This window comes from Octopus sinensis, linkage group LG4 (assembly GCF_006345805.1).
Source record: "Octopus sinensis linkage group LG4, ASM634580v1, whole genome shotgun sequence".
Classification (NCBI taxonomy): Eukaryota; Metazoa; Mollusca; class Cephalopoda; order Octopoda; family Octopodidae; genus Octopus; species Octopus sinensis.
Genome location: NC_043000.1, coordinates 70,506,619 through 70,531,008, shown reverse-complemented (window position 1 = coordinate 70,531,008; position 24,390 = coordinate 70,506,619). Strand labels below are relative to the sequence as shown.

The window sequence follows — 24,390 nt, the reverse complement described above, 5'->3', positions numbered from 1 at the left end:
TTGGCGGTATCTTGGTTTATGCACCCCATATAACCCTTCATAACATTTTAATTTTTGGAATTTTCTGAAAATTTTTGCGAATGTGTGTTCTAAACACTGGAATTCAAACGATCGTGCAAAAAGTAATTTTTTTAATCATCCAAACTCTCTGCCCTGTCCCTAAAATTTCCACTTTCTCTCGATTAAAAAAAAAAATCATAGTTTTAAAATACAGACAGTTCGAATTTGCCATTTATTTCTGTCCGAGTGACAGAGAAGCGAGGAATGTAGTCGTGGGATGTGCTAGAAACAACAGCCAAATCTCCCTTTTGATATAATTTCAAACGGGAGATTTGGCTGTTGTTTCTAGCACATCCCACGATTACCTTCCTCGTTTCTCTGTCACTTTGACATGTATTGATGCTTTCGAATATTTTTCTCCACATAAATACATGTAATGGAATGGTGATGCGTCCAAGGGTGATCCATTTCTGGGATTTAAAGCAAAAAAAAAAATGTGTAATTTAAATTTATACACACTACCTGCCAAACGAATGTGAGTATGTTAGAAAAGAAATATACATTTACTAACCAAAAAGTATGCTATTAAAATATCTTTTACATAACTTTTTAAAAAATCACTGGATAAATCCCAGCAATGACTTCAGGTTCTCAATCAATATGGGTTAAGTCTAATTTGAGGATCCGTAAGGATTTGTGGGAGGGGGGAATTTAATCCCGAATTTTTTTTTTTTTGCATAATCGTGCGAGGTTCATTGTGTAGAATACAAATTTGCAAAATTTTTGAAAATACCAAAAGCTAACAAAGTTAATACTGGTTACATGGTTTGCTTCGTTCCAGAATCTATAATAGGCCATGCGTATGCGCAAATATCTTGAACTTTTTGAATTTGGATTTCAAAAATTATTTTGAAATTATAAACAGAAACAAATGACAATTCGAAAAAGAGTAGAAATTTTAGGAAAAAAAGGAGTGGAGAAAAAAAAAATGCATAATCGTATGAATTCCCACAAATTTGCAAAAAAATTTTCTGAAAATTCTAAAATATAAAAAAGTTATGAGGTGTCTAAACTGTTTCGCTCTGGTGGGTGGGCCTTCTCAAGAATCTTATATTGCTAAACATTTTGGTCTGTTGTCATCTCTATGAGGTCCAAAATCTTGAGATCAGTCCTCACTACTTCATCTCATGTCTTCCTGGTAGGGTATCCACTTTGAGTGATCAGCACTTCTTTATATAGCTGTTTTCATTCATACACATGTCCTAACCAGCATAGTCTTCTGTCTTGCATGCTACACTGATTCCTCTTATGTCCAACTTTTCTTTCAGCACATTTGTACTTTTTTTGTACATGCACACTGATGTTGCATATCAATCAGAGTACACTGGCTTCATACTTCTCAAGTCTACTCATGTCTTCTACATTCAGAGTCCACATCTCACTACTCTGAAGTATAATAGCTGTTGCTATACTAGCATCATACAATCTGCCTTTCACTCTGAGAGTCCTTTTGCTGCTAACAGTGGTAATAGCTCTCTGAACTTATTCTATCCTATTCTTTTTCTAGAAACAATACTTTCAGAACATCCTCCACCACTGCTAATTTGGTCATCTAAGTAACAGAAGCTATCTTCAACCCCAAGAAAGCCTACTGGGCATTTGAAAGAGTCTAACGCCCCTGTGTCCTTACTACTTATTGTTCCTGCACATCTGCCACATAGGAAGACAACTTTCTCTGTTAACTTACCTGTGTTTCCACAGCGCCTCTTATGTGTCCATTACATGCACTGGGTACAATGATTGGAATTTTTTCCAACATATTGAGCATGACCACTTACATGATAGAAAGAGAGTCGTATCTACTTCTTTGCTAACAACAACTTGGATCTTTGCTAGATTAACTTCAAGGCCTTTTGATTCCAGGTTTTGCTTTCATACCTGGAATTTCTTCTCCAATTCTGCTATAGATTTTGCAACAAGAGCAAGTTCATCAGCATTTAGTAGTTCCCACAGGCAGCCTATTTTAAATTCCTCTGCTATGACCTGAAGGATTATGGTGAATAAGAGTGGATGAGAACTGATCCCTGGTGAACCCCTACTTATACATTACATTTCTCACTGTATTCATAGCCGAATCTCATCCTACTGGCAGCACTGTTGTACATGGCTTGTACAGCTTTAACTCATCTACTCCTAACTTCCTTAAAGACCACCAGATAACAGAACAAAGTATTCTGTCAAAAGCTTTCTCCAGGTCAATTAAAGCTATGTGCAATGGTCTACTTTTAGCCAGATACTTCTGCAACAGTCTCACTAGGAAGATGGCACCTGTGATACTCTTCTTAGTCACAAAACCAAACTGTATCTCATCTAGTTTACTTCTATTCTTAATCAATTCAGCTATAAATCTGTAACTTTCATGACATGCTCCAGCAGTTTGACACCTCTGTAGTTGTTGATATTTTAAGCATCTCATCAGTGATTCCTGATGGTCTAGAAGCTTTCCCTGTCTTCATACTCTTAATTGCTACAACATCTCTATTCTCTCTGTTTTGCAATCCTGAAAACCTCATGCTGTAGAACATTGGCAAATTTCTTACTCTCTGCTATTCCTTTTGCTGTGTAATCCTGTTATCTAGCTTCCATTCTGGCTACCCAATGTAATTTTCTACTTCCACCTTTTTTTCCAATCTCTCTAGGCCTGTCTCTTTACTTTAATAGTACTGTCTACAACCTTGTTCAACCATCATGTCACCCTAACCTAGCTGGGGCTTTGCCACAGAATTGGTCTATAGCCCTCAGTAGGTTGTCCCACAGTATCTTTTAACTGTCCTCTAAGTTATATATCTCCAACTCCTCCTTCTCATCAGAAACTTCCTTTAGAATATCTCTAAATTTCTGTTGGTTTGCTGAGTTTATTTATCTGAGTCCTTCTAGCTCTAATTCTGAAATTACTCACTGGTACTCTATGTTCAGTTGTGTGTTCTTCACCTGGGAAAGGCTTTGCATTTGTGAGCATCTGTTTATTATATTGTCTGGTGATGATGTAATCAATTTGACTTATGTGCCAACCAGACTAATAAGCGATCAGGTGGCTGGCTGATTTCCAGAAGTTAGTGTTGCAGATCATGAGATCATTTGCATTACGGAACTCCAGCATCCTTTTCCCCACCTTATTCTTAGAGCCAAAGTTGTAACTTCCATGCACATCATGAATTCCAGGAAGAGAGAACAGGATAACTAGAAAGCAAGGTTTAGATATTTATAGATTTAAATATATATGTATTCCATATATATTGCACCCCCATACACGCATATACACAGGCATACACTTAGATGTATGCAACACTCATATAAACACATGCATACATCATCATCATCATTTAACATCCACCTTCCATGCTGGCATGGGTGGGATGGTTTGACAGGAGCCAGCCAGGCAGAAACCTGCACCAGACTTCTGTGACTGCTTTGGCAGGATTTTTACAGCTGGATGCCCTTCTTAACACCAACCACTCAGCAGAGTGGACTTAGTGCTTTTTATGTGGCACAAGTACAGGCAAGATCAATTCTGGTAAGGTTTTTACAGCTGGATGCCCTTCCAAATGCCAACCACTTTACAGTGTGGACTGGATGCTTTGTAAATGGCACTTGCACTGACAGGGTCACCAAGTAACTTGTGAGACAAAAATCTTTTGAGAGACTGAAACAGAAGGGGTCATTGGAGGAGGTGATCTTTTGTCAGATGATGAAAGGTTATAGTGAGATTGAGAAACAGAAACAGATGTCAAGGTTACCTGGACAGAGAGAGGTACAAGGTTAACTGGAGAGAGAGAGAGAGAGATCAGGAATAGAGCCAGAAACATGTGTGCTGCCACAAAGGAGATACATGGTTGCCCAATCTGAGGGAAATGCTGGACACGGAGAGGGAGAGAGTGGAAGACAGCAGGACAGAGATGGTGAAAAAGTGCCGGGCATACTCACAAGGGTATAAATGGGATGGTTGCAAAGATGGTAGCAAAGTGCCGGGCATACTCACAGAGTAAAAGAAGAGAGAAATATAGATGGAGATAAGTGCCAGGGCATACCCTTGAGGTTCGACGGTCATAATATAAGTGACAGGATATTGCCAAACAAGTAGGATTAGAGAGTACAGAGCAGGGTGGAGAAGTGAGTGGTGAAAACCTTGGTATATATAGAGTGGGGGTGGGGGCAACTAGATAGAAATGATACAGAGAAACAAGGTTGTGAGGAAGGGATTGAGGAGTGAGAGGTAGGCATAGTGTATGAAAGAGGAAATGTGAGGAAGAAAAGAGATGTAGATTAGTTTGTTGAGGTAGGGTGTGTGAAAAGTTTTCTTGTTACATGTGGGTGAAATATACAGGTTGGGAGATAGCAATGATGCAGTGAGACAGGATGTGTGGGTGAAACACACAGGTCAGGGCTAGCAGAGAGCGATGATACAGTGAAACAGAGCCAAGAGGACAGGATTGGGGAGTTAGAGGTAAGCATAGTGCATGAAGTGGAAATGCAAGGAAGAGATGTAGTTTGGTTTGTTGTGGTAGGGTATGTGAAAAGTTTTCTTGATAAATGTGGGTGGTACATACAGTGCTTCTAGAACTCAGTTTCGCTGATGTGGGCATATCTTCTTAAGAACTTCATATCACCAGGCATCTTGGTCAATTGCCATTTCCTCCATGAGGCCCAACATCTTGAGATTAGCCCTTGCCACCTCATCCCATGTCTTCCTGGGTCTCCCACTTTTGCAAGTATCATCCACTTTCAGTGATCAGCATTTCTTTATGCAGCTGTCCTAATTTATATGCATCACATGACCAAACCAATGTAGTCTTCTCTCTTGCATGCTATATTTGATTCCTCTTATGCCCAATTTTTCTCTCAATACATTTTCACTTTGTCGTACATGCGCACTGATGTTGCACATCCAATGGAGCATACTACCTTCATTTCTTTCTAGTCTATGGATGTCTTCTGCATTCAGATCCCATATCTCACTACCATGGAGTATAGCCATTCACACACAAGCATCATACAGTCTACCTTGCACTCTGAGAAAGAATCCTTTGTTCCCAACAGAAGTAATAGCTCTCTGAACTTCCTCCACTCAATCCTTTTCTAGAAACAGTACTTTCAGATCATCTTCCACCATTGCTAATTTGGTCATCTAGGTAACAAACTGTCTACAATCTCAAGAGAGTCTCCTTAGCATTTGAGAGACTCTAAGGCCCTTGTGCTCTTAGTGCTTATTGTTCCTGCACATCTGCCACATACAAAGACGACTTTATCTGTTAATCTACCAGTGATTCCACTGCACCTGGTATCTGTCCATTGTTTACACTGGGTGTAGTGAGTGGAATTTCTTCCAACTCCTTTCCTACATATTGAGCAGGGCCATTTACCTGATGGAAAGAGAGCTTTATCTTCTTTCTTACTAACAACAACTTTAGTCTTTGTTAGGTTAACTTTAAGGCCCCTTGATTCCATGTTTTGTTTCCATACCTGGAATTTCTTCTCCAGTTCTGTTAAAGATTCTGCAATAAGAGTAAGGTCATCAACATATAGCAGTTCCCATGGGCACCCAGTTTTGAATTCCTCTGTTATGGCCTGGAGGACTATAATGAATATGACTGAACTGAGAACAGCCCTGGTGAACCTCTACCTGTTCTCTAAATTCATCACTGTATTCATGGTTGACTATCACCTTACTGGAAAAATCACTGTACATGGCTTGGATAGCTCTAACAAGCCACTCCTCTACTCCTAACTTCCTTAGAGATAACCTTATAACAGCAAGGAACTCTGTCAAAAGTATTCTCCAGACCAATGAATGCTAAGTACAATGGCTTATTTTTGACCAAGTACTTTTCCTGCAGCTGTCTCACTAGGGAGATTGCATCTGTGGTACTCTCCCCAGGTACATCAAGTTTAATTCTATTTTTAATTAATTAAGCTATAACCCTCTCAGTAACTTTCATAATTTGGTCTAGCAGTTTAGTACCCTCTGTAGTTGTTTCTATCTAAGGCATCACCTTTACCCTTGTAGCAGCTAACTATGATACTACTACACCAGTCATTGGGGATGGTGCCTTCCTGAATAACCTGATTAACTATACAGGTGACTTAGCTGTATCTTACACCACTGGAAGTTTTAATAATCTCAGCAGTGATTCCTGATGGCCCAGGGGCTTTCCTTGTCTTCATATCCTTAATTGCTTTATCTTTTATGCTGCTATCAACTCTGATGGCTAGTCCCCGAATTGGTTCGATATTTGGTAGAATCTCCTTCTCCCATTTATTTTCTACATTTTGTAACCTTTCATAGTAACACAGCCATGCATCTTTCTTCTTTGAGTCACTAAGTGCAAACATACCATTATCCATTTGCACACATTTCTCACCTACCACCTAATATTTCTGATACACTGCTTTGCAATCTTGAACACCTCATGCCTCTGATCCTCATGCTGTAGAACATTTGCAAATCTCTTACCTTCAGCTATTCTTTTTGCTATGTAAACCTGACACTTAGCTGCCCTTTTGGCTACCTGATATAATTCTCTGCTTCTACCATTTTCCCAGTCTTTCCAGGCCTGTCTCTTTGCTTTTATAGCATTGTCTACCTCCTTGTTTCACCACCATGTCACCCTTGGTCTAGCCGGGACTTTGCCCCAACACAGATTTCACTTGTAGCCTTCAGTAGGTTATTCCATAGGAACTTCCAGAAGGATTGAAAAGTGTCTTGGATGAATTTCACTTGTGGGGCACAATTTTGATGATTATTGCTGATATGACAAGTGAGAATACAGGACAAAAGAGTGAGATAGTGCTTAGACTGCAGAGAAATTTTTTCAGTAAAGGCTATGACAAGCCACACTTTCTGAGCTGCTAACACTATGTCTTGGACAGAATCCTACGCATTGTTATGGATGAGGAGTTAGCAGGTGCAAGCAATTCACTCAACATCAAATATTTTCTTGTCAAAAAATTCATGACAAGTAATGTACTCCAAGGCTCCTTCCAGAATGGAACTCATCATTGAAGATCATGCTGGTTGGAGAAATGATATGAAGTTTCTGTTCCACTTAACCTGTGCCTTCAGGTTCTTCTATGAAAAGGGAGACACACCTTTCATCTAGTTTCACAAAATTCTGAAGAGCAGTAATGCCAGTGGAATTCGCAAGCAATCTTAACCCTCCTTGCATTTTACCTCATGCCACATGTGAGAGATTGCAGATGGTCTGCCAGTTCATCTTATATGACTGGGCGGTTCAGTGACCAAGTGTATAGAGCTGAAGATTATGCAGAGCTATCACAAGCCTTACTACCCTACAAGATTTCTTTGAAATGCTTGACAAATCATTGGAAACAAAAGACATCAAAACTAAACATCAGCAGAAATAATTAATGTTGTGGGCGAGCAATTAAGGTTATGCAAGAACTACATGCTATATACAAGAACAAAGCCAACCTGCCATTGTGTTTCATTCTCTCTATTAGACTTGCTGCAACTTGACTATTGATTAATTTGACTTTATATGACTTACCTTATTTTTATTGTTCTGGAATGCAGAACAGAGTCCTTTTAACAGTTATGAATTAAATGTTTTAGATCTTTTGCCCATTTTGGTTTATTCTATCAGGGTTCTAGTATTTGAAAATCCATCCAAATGCAACAAAGTATAAAAATTTCAAAGTTAGTCATGGGTGAACTTTTTTGATTGAATACAAAAATACAAAAAAACGCATTGATTTTCATTGTCTTCCAGCGAAATCTCATCAGAATATGATACAGGACTATGGAGTTATAAAATTTTTTATCCCTAGTGCACACAACATGGTGAGATTCCATGACCAGGTTTTGGGTAGGTGCTCCGTTTACTATGGGCAGGTCTTCTTGAGTATAAAAGAGCACCAGCCCTCCCAATCCATTATCATCTCCTCTGTAAGGCACAGCATCTTTAGGTCAGCTTTCATGACCTCATCCCATACTGCTTGGCAAAGATCTCTAATAGCATTTACTAAAACATTTGAAGATGATGCAATGATACTATTTAATGCATCATCTTTATGAAGCAAACAATTAGTATTGTATCATCTTTGAAGAACACAATTGAAAGGACACAAGAAGAATTCCATCCTACAATGTTTTACATCAACAGCTTGGACCTTGCCATTTTGCAAGTAGATTTTGTGATTCAGCTCTTTCCTCATTTATATTGTTCATGAATCCAAATCTCCTGGAAATAATCCAAATATGGACAAATGTCAAAGGAACTTGTGTCTATAAAGATAAGTGGATAGAAATAAATTTTGCTGAATCTAGAAAGTTTATTGGATTGATTACACTGGTGAACAAAACTCAAACTTTTTGCTGTCCTATGAACTAAAGAAAGTGAACTTTATAGTACTTTTAATGCAGATTTGAAAACCGTTTTTAGAATTTTTCTATTGGGCATGGTTTTTATGTGACTAAGTAATTAACATAGAGGTGTATGATTTTTTTACTGTATTTAGCTTCTGGAACCTACAATAATCAGCCAACATTAGTGACCAACAATAATCAGCCAACATAGAAGAGCCTCACTTTCCTTGGTACCGAGTTTCCATGTTCAGAATGTCCTGCTGAAACCTTTTGCCATGCTTGTCACTGACAGCTACAAGATTTTTGCAGGGAAAAAGTCTAAGTGAGAATTCAAGAAGTGGATTTTAGGCTCATATTGCATCCCAAGGTGTTGTATGATGTCAGTAGGTCTTTCACCATGTCAGAAAAGTTATCTGCTCTATGATTCCCCCCAAAGTCTCTGTAAACTTTCTTAAATGCACAGATTTTTCAACATCATTGATATCTTCATCACACTCTTGGTCTCTCATCAGCTCCCTGATCTGTGGCCTAACAAAAATACCCGCTTTAATTTTTGCATCACTTACTCTTGAAAATTTAGTTTCCAAATACATGAATACCTTTAACAAAATTCTTTATGAATCCTAGCTTCATATGCAAAGGAAGCAGATAAAGGAGGCAACAAAACTTGGTGTAACCCACCTGCATTCCAAGTAAAAGTGCCACAACTTTTAGATTACTACAAATATTCCATTTATGTTCCTCATACTTAATTTTTTGCAACAGAAGCTTTATGCTCTCATATGTTTCTGTCATGTTAGCTGCATGGGCCAGAGGAACAGAAGGAAACTTATTTCCATTGTGGAGTAAAACTGCTTTCCAGCTTACTTTTGAGATGTCAATAAACAAACACCACTCATTTGTGCTATATTCATGATTAAGTTCCTCTATTACAGAATATACATCATTACAAAACATTACACCATCCTCAAGTGATAAAAGAATTTGCAAAATTACAATGCCAAGCATGATAAAAACTAACTTTGTTCTCTTTCTGGAGAAGATTCCAGCCATTTAACCTGGAACCAAGAGGATCAGCTTGCTTTTTCAACAACTTCAAATCCCACACAGTTAGGCTCTTTCTCCACACTTCATCACTTGACTCATTGTCACTGTCATTTGTTTTGGAGGGTCAGATACAGGTAAGTGTCGACTGTGAAGTACTGGTTTCATAGTAGATTGTAAATTAGGATATTTTACAGTATGCTTGGATTTTGATGTTATACCTTGTATATTTGTCATGCAGAAGTAGTAATCTGAAGTGTGATCTTTGGACTCTCTCCAAATCATTGGGATGACAAAAGGCATATGGTGTGAATCTTTGGACCATGCAGTGAGAAGCCTGACAGGTTACACAACACACATAAGGGGGCCCAGATTTTATCCTGGTTACCCACTTTGCAATCAAAATAATGCACATAGTACTTCTTAATCAATAGCGTGAAACACTGTCTTTGTGACTTGAATGTTAAGTCACTGCAAAAGTTGTTTGCGATGTTTATACAGTTTCTTGGCTTTACGAAAGGGACTGGAATATGTGAACTTAGTACACAACCACACACCTACACTTCAAGCACAGTACTGACAAAGCATCGGTGACTCATCTACTCAGTATTGCCAAGCTTCAGGGACTTCACTAAGTTAATTCTATTCATAAACATTTAAATTAGGAGTACTTAAACCGTAGGCTTCACATTTCAACAGCTTAATTGCAAATTCTAGAGATGTGGCTGTGTGATAAGCTTGCTTCTCAACCACATACTTCTGGGTTCAGTCCCACGTTGGGCAAGTGTCTTTTACTATAGTCACTGGGTGATCAAAGCCTTGTGAGTGGATTTGGTAGGCGGAAACTGTTGTGTGTGTGTGTGTGTGTATATATATATATATACATCATCATCATCATCGTTGTTTAACATTCCCTTTCCATGCTGGCATGGGTTTGACAGTTTGACTGAGGACTGGCAAGCCAGAAGGCTGTACCAGACTCCAAACTGATCTGGCAAGGTTTCTACAGCTGGATGCCCTTCCTAACACTAACAACTCTGAGAGTGTAGTGGGTGCTTTTTACATGCCACTGGCATGAGAGCCAATCAGGCAGCACTGGCAACGACCATTCTTGAATGGTGCCACACACAAAATCTATCTTCCCAGTTAGCCTTCCTTTGATATTGCTTTACCTCTTATGTGTCCATAGCTTACACTGGGTACATCTTATAGAGTTTCTACCTAAGCTTTTTCTACAGATCAAGTAGGGCCATCTACCTGAAGGGATTTGTGATTTGTTTGCCTTCCTACTTATTAAGACCTTGAAGGCCCTTCGTTTCTAGACCTTGCTTCTACACCCGAAACTTCTCCCCTAGTTCTGATAGTGACTCAGCTATTAGAGCAAGGTCATCAGCTTAGAGAAGCTCTCAGGGGCATCCTATCTCGAATTCCTCTGTTATTGCCTGGAGGACTATGATGAATAAGACTGATCCCTGGTGGACTCCTACCCCTACCTGGAATTCTTCACTATACTCGTTGCCAATCCTCATCTTACTGACAGCATCACTGTACATGGTATGTACAGCTCTCACTAACCACTCATCTATCCCTTGTTTCTGCATTGACTACCAGATAGAAGGCTTTCTCCATGTCAACAAAAGCCAGGTACAGAGGTTTATCTTTGGTTAGATATTTCTCCTGCAGTTGTCTTACCAGAAATATAGCATCATTGGTGCTTTTCCCTGGCACAAATCCAAACTACATCTTGTCTAAACTAACTCTCTCCCGAATTAGTTGGGCTGTAACCCTCTGCATGACTTTCATTACCTGATCCAATAACTTGATACCTCTGTAGTTATCCGTATCTAATGCATCACCTTTACCCTTGTAGTAGTATATATATGTGTGTGTGTGTGTGTGTGTCTATGTCTGTGTTTGTCTCCCATAACCACTTGACAACTGGTGGTGGTGTGTTTACTTTCCCATAACTTAGCAGTTTGGCAAAAAGGCCGATAGAATAAGTTCTAGGCTTCAAAAAAAAAAAAAAGCCCTAGTGTTGATTTGTTTGACTAAAATCCTTCAAGGCTGTGCCCCATCATGACCACAGTCAAATGAAACAAGTAAAAGATATTGTTATACTTAGGGATGATCATATTTTGCCAATTCAACACATGCACTATCTATTTCGTCTTCACTCCAGCTTTATTATTATTATCATTTTAGTTTCTTTGTGTCAAATCGCTTTCGTCACATATTCTGTGACCTCTTCGACGAATCTTTATCTCACGTATTTCCTCTTGTTCTTATTCTATTTGGAAGCGTTTTGACAAAGAAACTAAAATAATAAAAATAAACGTAAAGTATACTAGCCATCTCAATATGGCTAACCACTAAGGGTGGGTGTTACAGGAGATCATCGTCTCCAGCTGGCTTTAGGCACACTTTCTGTGCTCTTATGGTATTTGCAAAGGGAGGTCATCCCTCTCTCGTAAACCTAAGTGATACGCACGGACTGCAGTTTCTAGGTATTTGCCTGTCTTCGGCGTATGGCAATCACCGGTTGTCGAGCAGTTACTGTTTGCATCTCATTCAGAGATTTATTATTGCTTGCAGATAGTTTTTCGAAATCAGTGACGGGAGTTACTGGAAAAACAATAAATAAATATTTGCAAACAGATCTCCCTTCATCGAAAACCGGTGATTGCCGTACGTCGAAGACAGGCAAATACCTAGAAACTGCAGTCCGTGCGTATCACTTAGGTTTACGAGAGAGGGATGACCTCCCTTTGCAAATACCATAAGCGCATAGAAAGTGTGCCTAAAGCCAGCTGGAGACGATGATCTCCTGGGGCTAAAAGCTACAGTAACACCCACCCTTAGTGGTTAGCTATATTGAGATGGCTAGTATACTTTACGTTGTCGAGCAGTTACTGTTTACATCTCATTCAATAAAAATAAAGCTAAAGTGAAAATAAATAGTGCATGTGTTTAATTGGCAAAAGATGACTATCACCACATATAACAATATCTGTTGTAACACACGATTTCGCATGAAGAACCTTGCAAAACAAACACATACACAGACACACATATATTGTGTGTGTGTGTGTTTATTTCGAGTAATTCATGAGAATGAAAAATTCAGAGGTAAGTTAGTGAAAGGCATAGGAGTAAGTTAGCTCCCCTTATACGGAAAAGAGTTATTTCCCTGTTATTGGAGTTTGCTGTCTCGTATTTGTTATAGCTATTCGTTATTCGTAGAATGTTCGTAACAAATACTAGAAACAGGAAAATCAAATAGCAAGAAATTTTATTTGTGTTGCTTAATTCAGATATATTATTCGAATAAAAGATCCACATTATTATTGATGAGTGCCACTTCTATAAAAACAAGACAAGACGAAACAAAAATTAAGTTTTAGAGGCCCTTGTTTTCCCCTAGCACAAGCCCGATCAAGCAGATCTATGATTAAAAGCATTCCAAATATGACCACCCTTTCTTTCTAGGACTCCATTTTCAGAATCTTTCTAACTTCGTGGTACTTTGGAGATCAAATAAAAACATTACCAGTTCACTTTGAGTTAAAATAAACAACAAAAGACACTGAAAAGAATTTAAATATAAGACAACCTTAGCCACGAGAGTGAACTGTAGAATTATAGAATTAATAGTTAGTTCACTACTTCTGATTCACACTGTGTTGTGCATGAGATATTAAAAAAACTAAGAGCATACAGAAAATTATAACTTACCTTGCTTTATTATTCATAACTGTATGTAATGAAATCATGAATAACACCTTTTTCATATAAAATTTCTAAAACTTTAAATTATACTTTTAAATATCTATATCACACTTTTTGGACCACTATTTGAGAAATACAGTGATTTGATGGAAATTTGGCTGCTATTTTAGCAGGTGTAACAATCATAGAGAGACTTCCCCCTTGACTTATGTTCTGCTGGTTTAATAATTCTCTACTTCAGATTAAATTGGAACCCAAATAAAAGAAATATCAAAAGAGTTGACCAAGAGATATCAGAAAATCTATTAAACTGCTCTACTATAAACAATATTTAGATATGTAATGCGATGCTGTGCAGAGAAGAAAACTAGAATGGATTTAAAAAATGCATTTTCGACCTGCAATATATGAGAATCTAAACAGGAAATTTTGAGTTCGAATCACTGAATTACCAAGCAAATGCTTCACAATTAGATGGATGTTAAAACAATTTTCCATGGAGGATTAAAACAAATTGATTTGTCACAATATGAAGGTTGGTGGCCATATTTTTGTTGGCTGTCTTAGTTGATGTGTAGTTTAAATTGGTGGCTATGCGAAAAAAAAAAAAAATGCTGGGCGGGAAAGAAATCCAAAGGATAGGAATAACCAGGCAAAATATTTAGTACGGGTTTTTTAAAGGAGCAAGATCCAGGAAAAAATGATGAGTGGAAGAATGAGGAAGATGGTTTTGATGGGTTTGTGAATGTGGTAAGTAGTTTAGTAGTAGAGAGAAGTGTCAGTTGTAGAAGTAAAATATGCTTGCAAAGTGGATTAAATTGTTTTGCCATGAGGAAGAGGAGAAAGATGAAATGTTTATTGAGTGTTGAATAAATAGGTTAAATGTAGTGAGAAAGTGAAGGGGAGGTAGCAAGAGGAACATGAAATAGTTGGTGGGTAACAGCTTGTAATATTTTACATTAAACTCTTGCAAACTTATCATTCCGATTTTTGAATCATTGACTGTACCTCCACTAACTATATTTTCCGTATCTCCTGACTAACCAACGAGAGAGTCTGTATACTGTCGTTTAAACTGCTAGAAATAGCATCTCCCTCAAATAACACTACTGTTTTCAAAGAAAGGAAAGGGAAGCATTGAATAATGTAGTCCTAAATACCTATAAAAAGATGGAATGCCCATATTTGGAATGTTTTTGATCATAAGATTGAAGTGACGTTGAAAAAATAACTGAATCACCTGTCAATACCAGAAGTGTCTACACATCAGTATATACTGCTTACACAAATGCCTCCATGATTTCTCTCACAACATCCATTCACTCTCCAAACCTGTATATCAAACATTGCCAAGAAATGGTTACTACTTGAAATAACAAACCCTTCCTCGTAACATAACATGTAAAGTAATTTGATGCAAATAAGATACAAGATATCACACACACACACACACACCACACACACACACACACACCACACCAGCACACACACACATATACATTTATTTACACGTATGTATGTTTGTTTATTCACTTCCCTTTTTTAATTTAGAAGAAATTTTGATTGCCCATGCTTGGTAGCAAGGTTGTGAAGGAAATTATCTTGTCTTTGTTCATCATCCTTTAAATCTTAAGAAGATCTTGTAGATTTTTATAAGTCTCACATATCGTGATTATTTGTTGTGTATGAATTAAGGATTTGCATTATCTCCCCAAGATCCTAAGTTCAGCCATACTTTGCTCCTTCATGTTGGTATGTATCCTGTTGCTTGAATAATAATAGGTATAAAGCTGAAAGTATATCTTGAGTACAGGATTTGCAAACTCCTTATCAATAGTCCATAGATGTCCTCTTTCTCTTGTATTTTTCTAATCCCATTGGTGTTCGGAGGGCAACACAGCATATCTTTTCCTTGTGGTCCTACATAATATCTGGCCAGTTGTATTTTAACATGGTGGCTGTTTTAATTTTTAAGTTATATGAATATTCTTTTGACACATCCGTCTCAATATAGTTAGCTTCATCTGTAGGTATTTTCTGTTTTGTTATTCTGTTCCAGACTGTTCTGGTCACTTCATCATTCTCTCGCAGTTGGAAAATAATGTAGTTGATGTCTTCAGTCTTGGTTTTGCACAGCCTACTATGTCTGTTAAATATTTCAGCCTTTTATGCTGTAGGTATTTAGTAGGGTTCTCTTGTTCTTGGATTGCATGAATGTAACCTTCAAAGTGGGATGGCAGAAATTTGTTGGTACTCTATGTCAAACACTTGACATATTCAATCACTTCTATGGTTTGTATTTTTCTTGCCAAGTAGCTATGTACTATCTTCTTAATGAACTGATCCATATTTTTATTTTGTTCTTCTGATAAATAGATTTTACCAATGCTCCTTGGGGAGAGATCTGTATCAGCTCTTATTTCATACCTCTCCTTATGTTCATTAGCTAACTTGATTATGTTGTTGATTGCATGGTCACAAACTTGGGCAAAATATTTATTAGTCTTGGGCAAGTGTCCTCTATTAGAAGACACTTGTAAGTGAATTTGCCAGTGTGTGTGTGTGTGTGTATGTGTATGTGTGTGCATGTGTGTATAATGGCTAACCTCAGATACAGATACGTTTGCAAAAGATACACATTTTTAGAATGAAATATTTAGTAGAAGTGGATTTTTAGGAAGAATAGAATATTTACCTCAGTTTGTATCTCCTAAACATAGAAATAGAAAGAGAAAAATTCTGTGATATAATGTTAGGATAGATATAGCCCAGAAGTTTCCTAAGTTGGTCTCACTTAACTGTTTTGTTTCAATAAAGAACATAGGTGTCTTAAGATCTTTAATGGAAATTATATTATAGTTTTTACTTTTGTTGCCAAAAATTTCAGCAGTTTAATTAAAGCTAAACATGTCAAAATCGAGAGCAGATGAAAGTGCAGATATTCTATTAACTGCCTGCTTAAAGGAAGTTTTGCCACTTTATTGGTATACTGTACCAAGATAAAATTGAATGGTGATGGTTCACAGCCCAAATCTTACATAGGGTTAACAAAAAATAAATTTAAAATGAGAATTTACTTGCACAAACACTCATTGGTTAACACAAAGTGGAAATTTACTAACAGATTTTTGAAATATGTTTGGAGATTAGAGCAAAATGGTAGCAATGGTAAATCTTTATTTTCACTTGGAAACAGTAGAAAAAACTACACACACACAAACACACACACACACACACACACACACACACACACACACACACACACACATTGATACTGTACATCCATCTTTGCTTAAAAAATAAAGTAGACTGAAAACAACTCGAACTCATGTAACAATATCCTGAGTATATGTTTACATAAATTGGAAAAGTTGTTATGCAATTTTTATAAGGTAGCCGCTCCATAAAAATCTGTAAAGAAAATATCTTAAGTTTTATCTTTGTGTTTTCCTTTTCTGTTTAACTAATTCATCAGTGTTTCCAATTTTATTGATGTTTTTCTTTATTCTACTTAGCTATTTCATCTGTCTTGTTGCAGATTTCTTCTAATGAGCTTTCAGGATTTTAAAAAACCCCACAAAAAACAAGCAATAATTTTCATTTTCTGGTTATTAATTTTAACAGTTTCCAATTTCATAGTTCAAATTTTTTTTAACAACTGGAGAAGGAAAATTAGCATAACAAAATTTGAATATTCAGCTTAATAAATATTATATATTTTACCATTCTATATTTAAGAGATGAGAAATTATTTACATTTGACTGATATTTGTCCCCATCTTGTTTGTTGTTAACACGTTTTCTTCAGGTGTCTTGGGGAAATTTTGAACCTGGGTTCTCATTCCTAAGATATTTTTCAATGTTGTTGTTGTTATTATTATTATTATTATTATTATTATTACTATTATTATTATTATTGTTATTGTTAATGTTATTGTTATTGTTCAGGTCATTGCTTGGAATCAAACTCAGAATCTTGAGGTTAGTAGCCCGAGCTCTTAACCACTGCACCATATGCCCATGGGCATACCTTAGGAATGAGAACCCAGGTTCGAAATTTCTCCAAGACACCTGATGAAGGCTGGAGAATATATCAGCTGAGAAGGTGGCGAGCTGGGAAAGGCGGCAAGCTGGTATAAGGTGGTGAGCTGGCAGAAACATTAGCACACCGGGCGAAATGCGTAGCCGTATTTCGTCTGCCATTACGTTCTGAGTTCAAATTCCGCCGAGGTCGACTTTGCCTTTCATCCTTTCGGGGTCGATAAATTAAATACCAGTTACACACTGGGGTCGATATAATCGACTTAATCCGTTTGTCTGTCCTTGTTTGTCCTCTCTGTGTTTAACCCCTTGTGAGTAGTAAAGAAATAGGTATATCAGCCGAAATGTTGTGTTATCAACAAACAAGATGAGGACAAATATCTATCGAATGTAAATGATTATATATTTTAATACTCTACTTTTTATTGAAAGTATAGTACTAAAATATTTAATATTCCCTTTCATAATATTTGATTTTATCTTCTTCATGTTAACATAAAATCTCTGCAGTCATGTTTTTACAAACACAAACACACAGGGACATATATATTTACATACACACAGACACATATATTTACACACACACACACCCAAAACACATACACACACAATTGCATACATTTATAACTAGGTGAAATATTCTCTATAAGTTATATGATGTAAACAAAATGAAGATGAAAATGCACAACTCATTTGTCCTGTTCATATTTTTACATTTGATATCATTCGGTTTATACTTTTGGACTTAGGAAAATGAATAGTTTGCTTTTTAATATCTTACCTACCCATTCCAAGAAGTGTTACAGTCTGTAACATTTGTCCTTGCCTAAAAATGTTCTTTTTAGCAATTATTCACAGTAATTATCAAGCAAACCATTAGGCTTATATTTCTTAAGCTCTTTTTTTGCTTTGTTTTTGATTTGATTGTTGATCTATAATTGGATCTTAGTATTTATAAATTGCTAATACTTTAAAATTAGGAAGATGTTGTTCATTTAACAGAATTTAAAGAAATTTCTCATTATTAAAGTATACTGTAATTTGTTTAACTACGTGCTTTGAAACTTGTTATGAACTTTTTGCCTAAGTATATTTTTCAATGTTTTGCTTTTGATGATATATTGATATTCCAGAACTTTTTGATTTCTTGATCTTCATATGCAATGAATTTTTATATATGTATTTTAAAATATTTGGCATTTCTATGGTTAATTGTTGATGCATGTGGGAAAATTTTATTCTCAATTTTTACCATCCTTAGTTCTTGAATATGTATACATTTTATCCTTTTGATTTCATTTGTAATTAGATTTTTTGGAAATGCTTTTGGAATAAGTTTTTCAAATTCTTCTATCATTGACCACATTCTGTAGGATTTGATAGGATGATATAATGTGAAGAGAAGACATGGCTTCGAATTCATAGGCTTATAGTGGATGTCTGTTTCTGTCTTTCCTCCTGTTTTCACACGCTTAAAATCCAACGTCAATTTAAAGTTATAGTTTATGCTTTTAACAAGATTTTTCAATTCTGTGAATCTGTCTATGCTGTTAACAAGACTTTTCAATTCCATAAATCTGTTTATGCTGTTAACAAGATTTTTAAATTCCATAAATTTGTCAAGATTATCTTGCCATAAAATGAAACACTGATCTAGATATCTTTTCTAGTTGCTTTTAAAATATGTGTAAAATGTGTTTCCAAACATATGTGGATTTGTGATGCATTTTTTCTCATGGTTATCTACCACACAATTGTCAGTAAGATAAGTTATAAAACATGAAATAATTGTTTTGTAATATGAATCTCAATCCGTCAACAATGTAGTTTTCTTCATGTGTTCTGGCAACTCAAATTGGTGTTTGATTGCACTGGCTCCATAAATGTGCAGGATAGTAGTGAATAAATTAATAATAACAATGGTAACTAATTGTATTTTGGTTCATTGGAAGGAATTAAGTAATTTTAGATCCCTTTGAATAAAACTTTCTATATATTTTATGTAGAACCACAATTAATTTTTAAAAAATACTTAGCGTGTTTCATATACAGTGTCTTCAATAATCAGTCTTAATTTTAACTCACCTGAAGATGTTATTTTGATGTATTTGGTTTTAGAGCTTTACAAGTGTCAATTATAGTTCTGTTTATGAGTATTTTAGAAATTGTTGCTTTTGCATCTGACGTTGCTTATACATTCAAATTCTTTAGGAGTCAAATATTTGCAGTAATATTAAATAAAGTTGTAGATTTCCAATTATATTTGACTGTTTATAATTGTCTGTTGCTTTTTTCATCATAATTATTTTTTAACATTTTAAGTACAAATACTTTATAATAATTTGTATCCATGGTAACAGCATTACTTTTATTGATTACTTTAATTGCAATTTCAATGTCTTTTTGTAGATTATTTAGGTTTTTCAATTCTTGTTTAGAGAAATTCTGTTTCATGTTCACTTTGTCATTCAGTTCAGTTGGAAAATTCATAATGTATGCACAGTAAGTGCTAAAAGCTTCATTCTTTTCTTTCTTTGGACAAAAATTTCTTTTACTATTTCTGCTCGTGCTTCATTATCTTATAATCACTTCTCTTTCTCTCACGCAAAAAAAGAAAAAGTTTGGCTTCAGCTTACCTGAGGATTACAGCTTTATTTTTGATTTCAGGACAGTTAAACTTTTACAGAGAAGGTGTAACTTTCAGAAAATTATTATGTTGACTTGAATATCGGTTAATGTTTCCCCTTACAGGACAAATACTGCAGTAAATGACCTACCAACAGTGTGTATATATTAAATATGATACATTACTATACATACATATGATATACATATTAATATATATATATATATATATATATATATATATATATATATATACAGATAAAGGGTGAAATATAATTGATTTAATAAAATCAATAAATTTCACCTAGTAGTATTTCGGTATGGAAAAGGACCATATTCAGTAAACATTTATATAATGTGTGGTTTCGTTGTCTTTCTTTCTTCTTCCTTTGCCATATGTGAGTTACAAATATTGTTGTTTGTGGAGACTTATTTTTGTAGTAAAAGAAATAGTAGTCCTTTGACTGCTATTTCTAATATTTTCGGTATGTGGTTTAAGCAACTTGTTGCAAAAAACCCTTATTATATATATAGATATATATATAGTTGAAATTTACAGAAAAACAAAAGACAAAGACAGGTGTATAAACAACAAACAGGTGTATTAGTTTGATGCTTGGGGAGGTGAGAAAGTCTTTTATGTTTCGAGCCTATGCTCAAGACAGAGAGAGAGAATGGGAGACAGGGACAAGGCGGGTGAGAGAGAATGTGTTTACTGAAGGGAAAAGCGAATTTTAATACTTTGTTCTTTAACTCATATGCTTTAGTGAATTAACTATCATATGCTCTGTCAAAACTTTTACAATATGCCCAACAACATATGTAAAACTAACAAGTGTTTTACACTCACAATGGGCTACTCACACACACACACACACACACGCTACCATACACACACGCTATCACACAAACACATGCCACCACACACACACACACGCGCGCACACACACACACAGATACCAACGATTCTTCACACTCTCCTGTCCCAGAAAGCACTTTCTCTTTGTCCATCTACTTTCGGTTATTTCAAAAATGTAACTACACATGGACTGTTGGCGATTTTTTCCCTCCTTCTTCCATTTCCTTTGGAATTTCCTAGGTCTCCTGTTTCTGAAGAAGAGCTATGCTGGAAACGTAAAACAACCACTCTTTTCCTTCTCTGAGCGTCTTATTAATACTTTGCATGAGTTACGTCCTCACATTGTTTTATCTTGTCTTTTTTCTCCGTTTTTAAAAAATTAATTATACATATATATAGGTAGGTAAAAAGATAGACACAAAGGTAAGTAGATAGATAGGTACATAGATAATATGGGCAGACAAGCACACACACACACACACAACCACACATACACACGCGCGTGCTCATACACATACAAAAGGAGACGAAAACACATGACCATATGCATACACACAAAAACACATGGAGATACATCCATACATAACAGACGCACATACATAGTCACAAAAACCATGCTCATAGATACACTCAAATATGCACACACAAGGAGACTGGGGTACATACACAAATACATCTCCCTCACACATACAATCATGCGCACACAAAGACATGAATATGCAGAATACATACACACGCGCATACATACATACGAGGGGCGTTCAATAAGTAATGCCCCTGACCCACTTCCCCATAGCAGTAGAGCAACGAAACTTGGCACAGTTATTAGTCTTTTTCTACATAGGAACCACCCAGAGTTACGCATTTCTCCCATTGTTTGATGCAGCTCTGGAGACCGTTTTTATCGAAGACCCCAGCTTGGTCCTCCAACCTGAACGCGACTTCAGAAATCAAGGCTGCATCATCTGGGAAACGCTTTCCTTTCAAAAACAACTTCATGACTGGGAAGAGGTGAAAATCAGAGGGTGCAAGGTCAGGAAAGTAGGGGGATGGGGGAGGAGTTCATAGCCATACGCCTGTGCTTCTGATCTGGCGACAAGCGAGTTGTGGACCGGAGCGTTGTCCTGCAGGAGGAGGATGCCTTTGCTGATCTTGCCCCGCCTCTTGATTTTGATAACTTCTCTTAATTTCCTCAAAAGTGAAGCATAATAGGCTCTTGCAATTGTGGTACTCTTTGCCAGGAAATCTGTTATCACTACTCCGTCCTGGTCCCAGAAGACTGTAAGCATGACCTTGCCAGCGGAGGGCTGCACCCTTGCCTTCTTTGGAGGGGGTGAGTTACGGTGCTTCTACTGCATTGACTGGGATTTGGTCTCTGGATCATCGTGATGGACCCAGGTTTTATCCTGTGTAATCAGTCTTTTGAAAAATTTTGACTAATCTTCTTGGCACATCTCCAAATTCACCCTCGAGCACTCGACGCGTTCTTGCTTCTGGAAAGGCGTGAGCAACCTGGGAATCCATCTGGCAGACACCTTTTGCATATGCAAATGGTCATGAATGATAGTTTCCACAGACCCGGTACTAATCTTGACCTCATGGGCTATTTGGCGAATAGTTATGCGTCGATCTTCCAAAATGACAGCCTCAACTTGACGAACAGATGCCTCATCAATGGCAGAAGGGGGCGACCAGATCTGGGAGCTGTTTCCACAGAGTTCCGACCATGTTTGAATTCACGATGCCAGCGTTTTACAAGGTCATATGATGGGGCATCATCACCATAAGTTACTTTCATTTCATCAAAAGTCTCCCGTGGTGTGCGTCCTTTCAAATACAAAAACCGGATCACTGCTCGACACTCAACAGGCTCCATTTAACACATGACTCGGTTCAAACATCTGTAAATCAGAAACCACAATTAATTCAGTGCTGTAATTTGCCACTTACTCTATAGAGATATAAATGATTGTACATGCAAAATTTCAGCTAGATCAAACAATTGCAAGTGGGTCAGAGGCATTATTTATTGAACGTCCCTCGTAAATATAAAATTTGGTGCTTGCAGTTCGGCTTGTACCCGCGACTTGGGTGGCCACTTTTAATATACGAAGTAGCATTGTCACGACCATTTGCATATGCAAAAGGTATCTGCCAGATGGATTTCCAGGTTGCTCACACCTTTCCAGAAGCAAGAACGCGTCGAGTGCTCGAGGGTGAATTTGGAGATGTGCCAAGAAGATTAGTCAAAATTTTTCAAAAGACTGATTACACAGGATGAAACCTGGGTCCATCACTATGATCCAGAGACCAAAGCCCAATCAATGCAGTCGAAGCACCGTGACTCACCTCCTCCAAAGAAGGCAAGGGTGCAGCCCTCCGCTGGCACGGTCATGCTCACAATCTTCTGGGACCAGGACGGAGTAGTGATGACAGATTTCCTGGCAAAGGGTACCACAATTACAAGAGCCTATTATGCTTCACTTTTGAGGAAATTAAGAGAAGTTATCAAAATCAAGAGGCGGGGCAAGATCAGCAAAGGCATCCTCCTCCTGCAGGACAACGCTCCGGTCCACAACTCGCGTGTCGCCAGATCAGAAGCACAGGCGTATGGCTATGAACTCCTCCCCCATCCCCCTACTCTCTTGACCTTGCACCCTCTGATTTTCACCTCTTCCCAGCCATGAAGTTGTTTTTGAAAGGAAAGAGTTCCCCAGATGATGCAGCCTTGATTTCTGAAGTCACGTCATGGTTGGGGGACCAAGCTGGGGTCTTCTACAAAAACGGCCTCCAGAGCTGCATCAAACAATGGGAGAAATGCGTGACTCTGGGTGGTTCCTATGTAGAAAAAGACTAATAACTATCCCAACTTTCGTTGCTCTACCCCTATGGGAAGTGGGTCAGGGGCATTACTTATTGAACGCCCCTCGTACCTGGTAACTTCGAATTATCGCTGATAACCCAGACTCGGCCTGTTTCATAATTTCAATCCCACGACTTCTGTCTGACAATGTTCCAGCGTATACTCGTCCCAAGCTCTTGACGGGCTCTTCCTTGACTGTTGGAATGCTTTCTTCAGATATTCGAAACTTAAATTCTTTCTGCACTCCCTTAACAAATGTCAGACTACGCGACTTTTTTGCTCTAAATCGCATCCTTGACCACCTTACAAGTTCGTCTAATCTCAAGAGGGCATTCTGCATGATTTGTTTATCTGTAACTAGAAGTGTCACGTCATCCATGAAGGCTTTCTTAGGCGATTGTACATGGGCGATTTGTTCCGAAAAATCTACACCTTTCAAAATCAACTCCATGACTAAGATAAACCACGTGACAGATATTGTACAGCCAGCAGCAATGCCAACCTCCAATCGGTGCCAATGTTTTGTAAAATTTCCAGTTGTAAACCTCATTTCGAAACTGTCACAGTACATCCTCATTATTTTGATCACTTTGTCAGGAATGTGGAAGTGGTCCATGGCTGTTATTAGTAATTCGTATGGCACTGAACCATACGCGTTAGCTAGGTCGAGCCATACCACGTTCAGACTTTTCTTGTTCTGTTTGGCGTCCTGGATCGCTTTCCAAATCGAATAACAGTGTTCAACGTATCCAGGGATCCCGGGGATTCCGGCCTTTTGAACAGATTCATCAACATATCCGTTACTCTGTAAATATGTCACTGTTCTCCTCGACAGAATTCCCATAAAGA

The 24,390-nt window shown here is 37.3% G+C and overlaps 1 long non-coding RNA gene across 1 annotated transcript; it reads right to left on the bottom strand.

Moving 5' to 3' along the window:
* Nucleotides 1-1,285: 1,285 nt before the first annotated feature.
* LOC118762996 lies at nucleotides 1,286-8,975 on the bottom strand. The gene is made up of 5 exons (XR_004998750.1): nucleotides 8,163-8,975; nucleotides 7,104-7,108; nucleotides 5,126-5,136; nucleotides 4,608-4,611; nucleotides 1,286-1,296 (listed from the first exon to the last, which is right to left on the bottom strand). It is a non-coding gene; the product is annotated as an uncharacterized LOC118762996 (long non-coding RNA).
* Nucleotides 8,976-24,390: the final 15,415 nt, after the last annotated feature.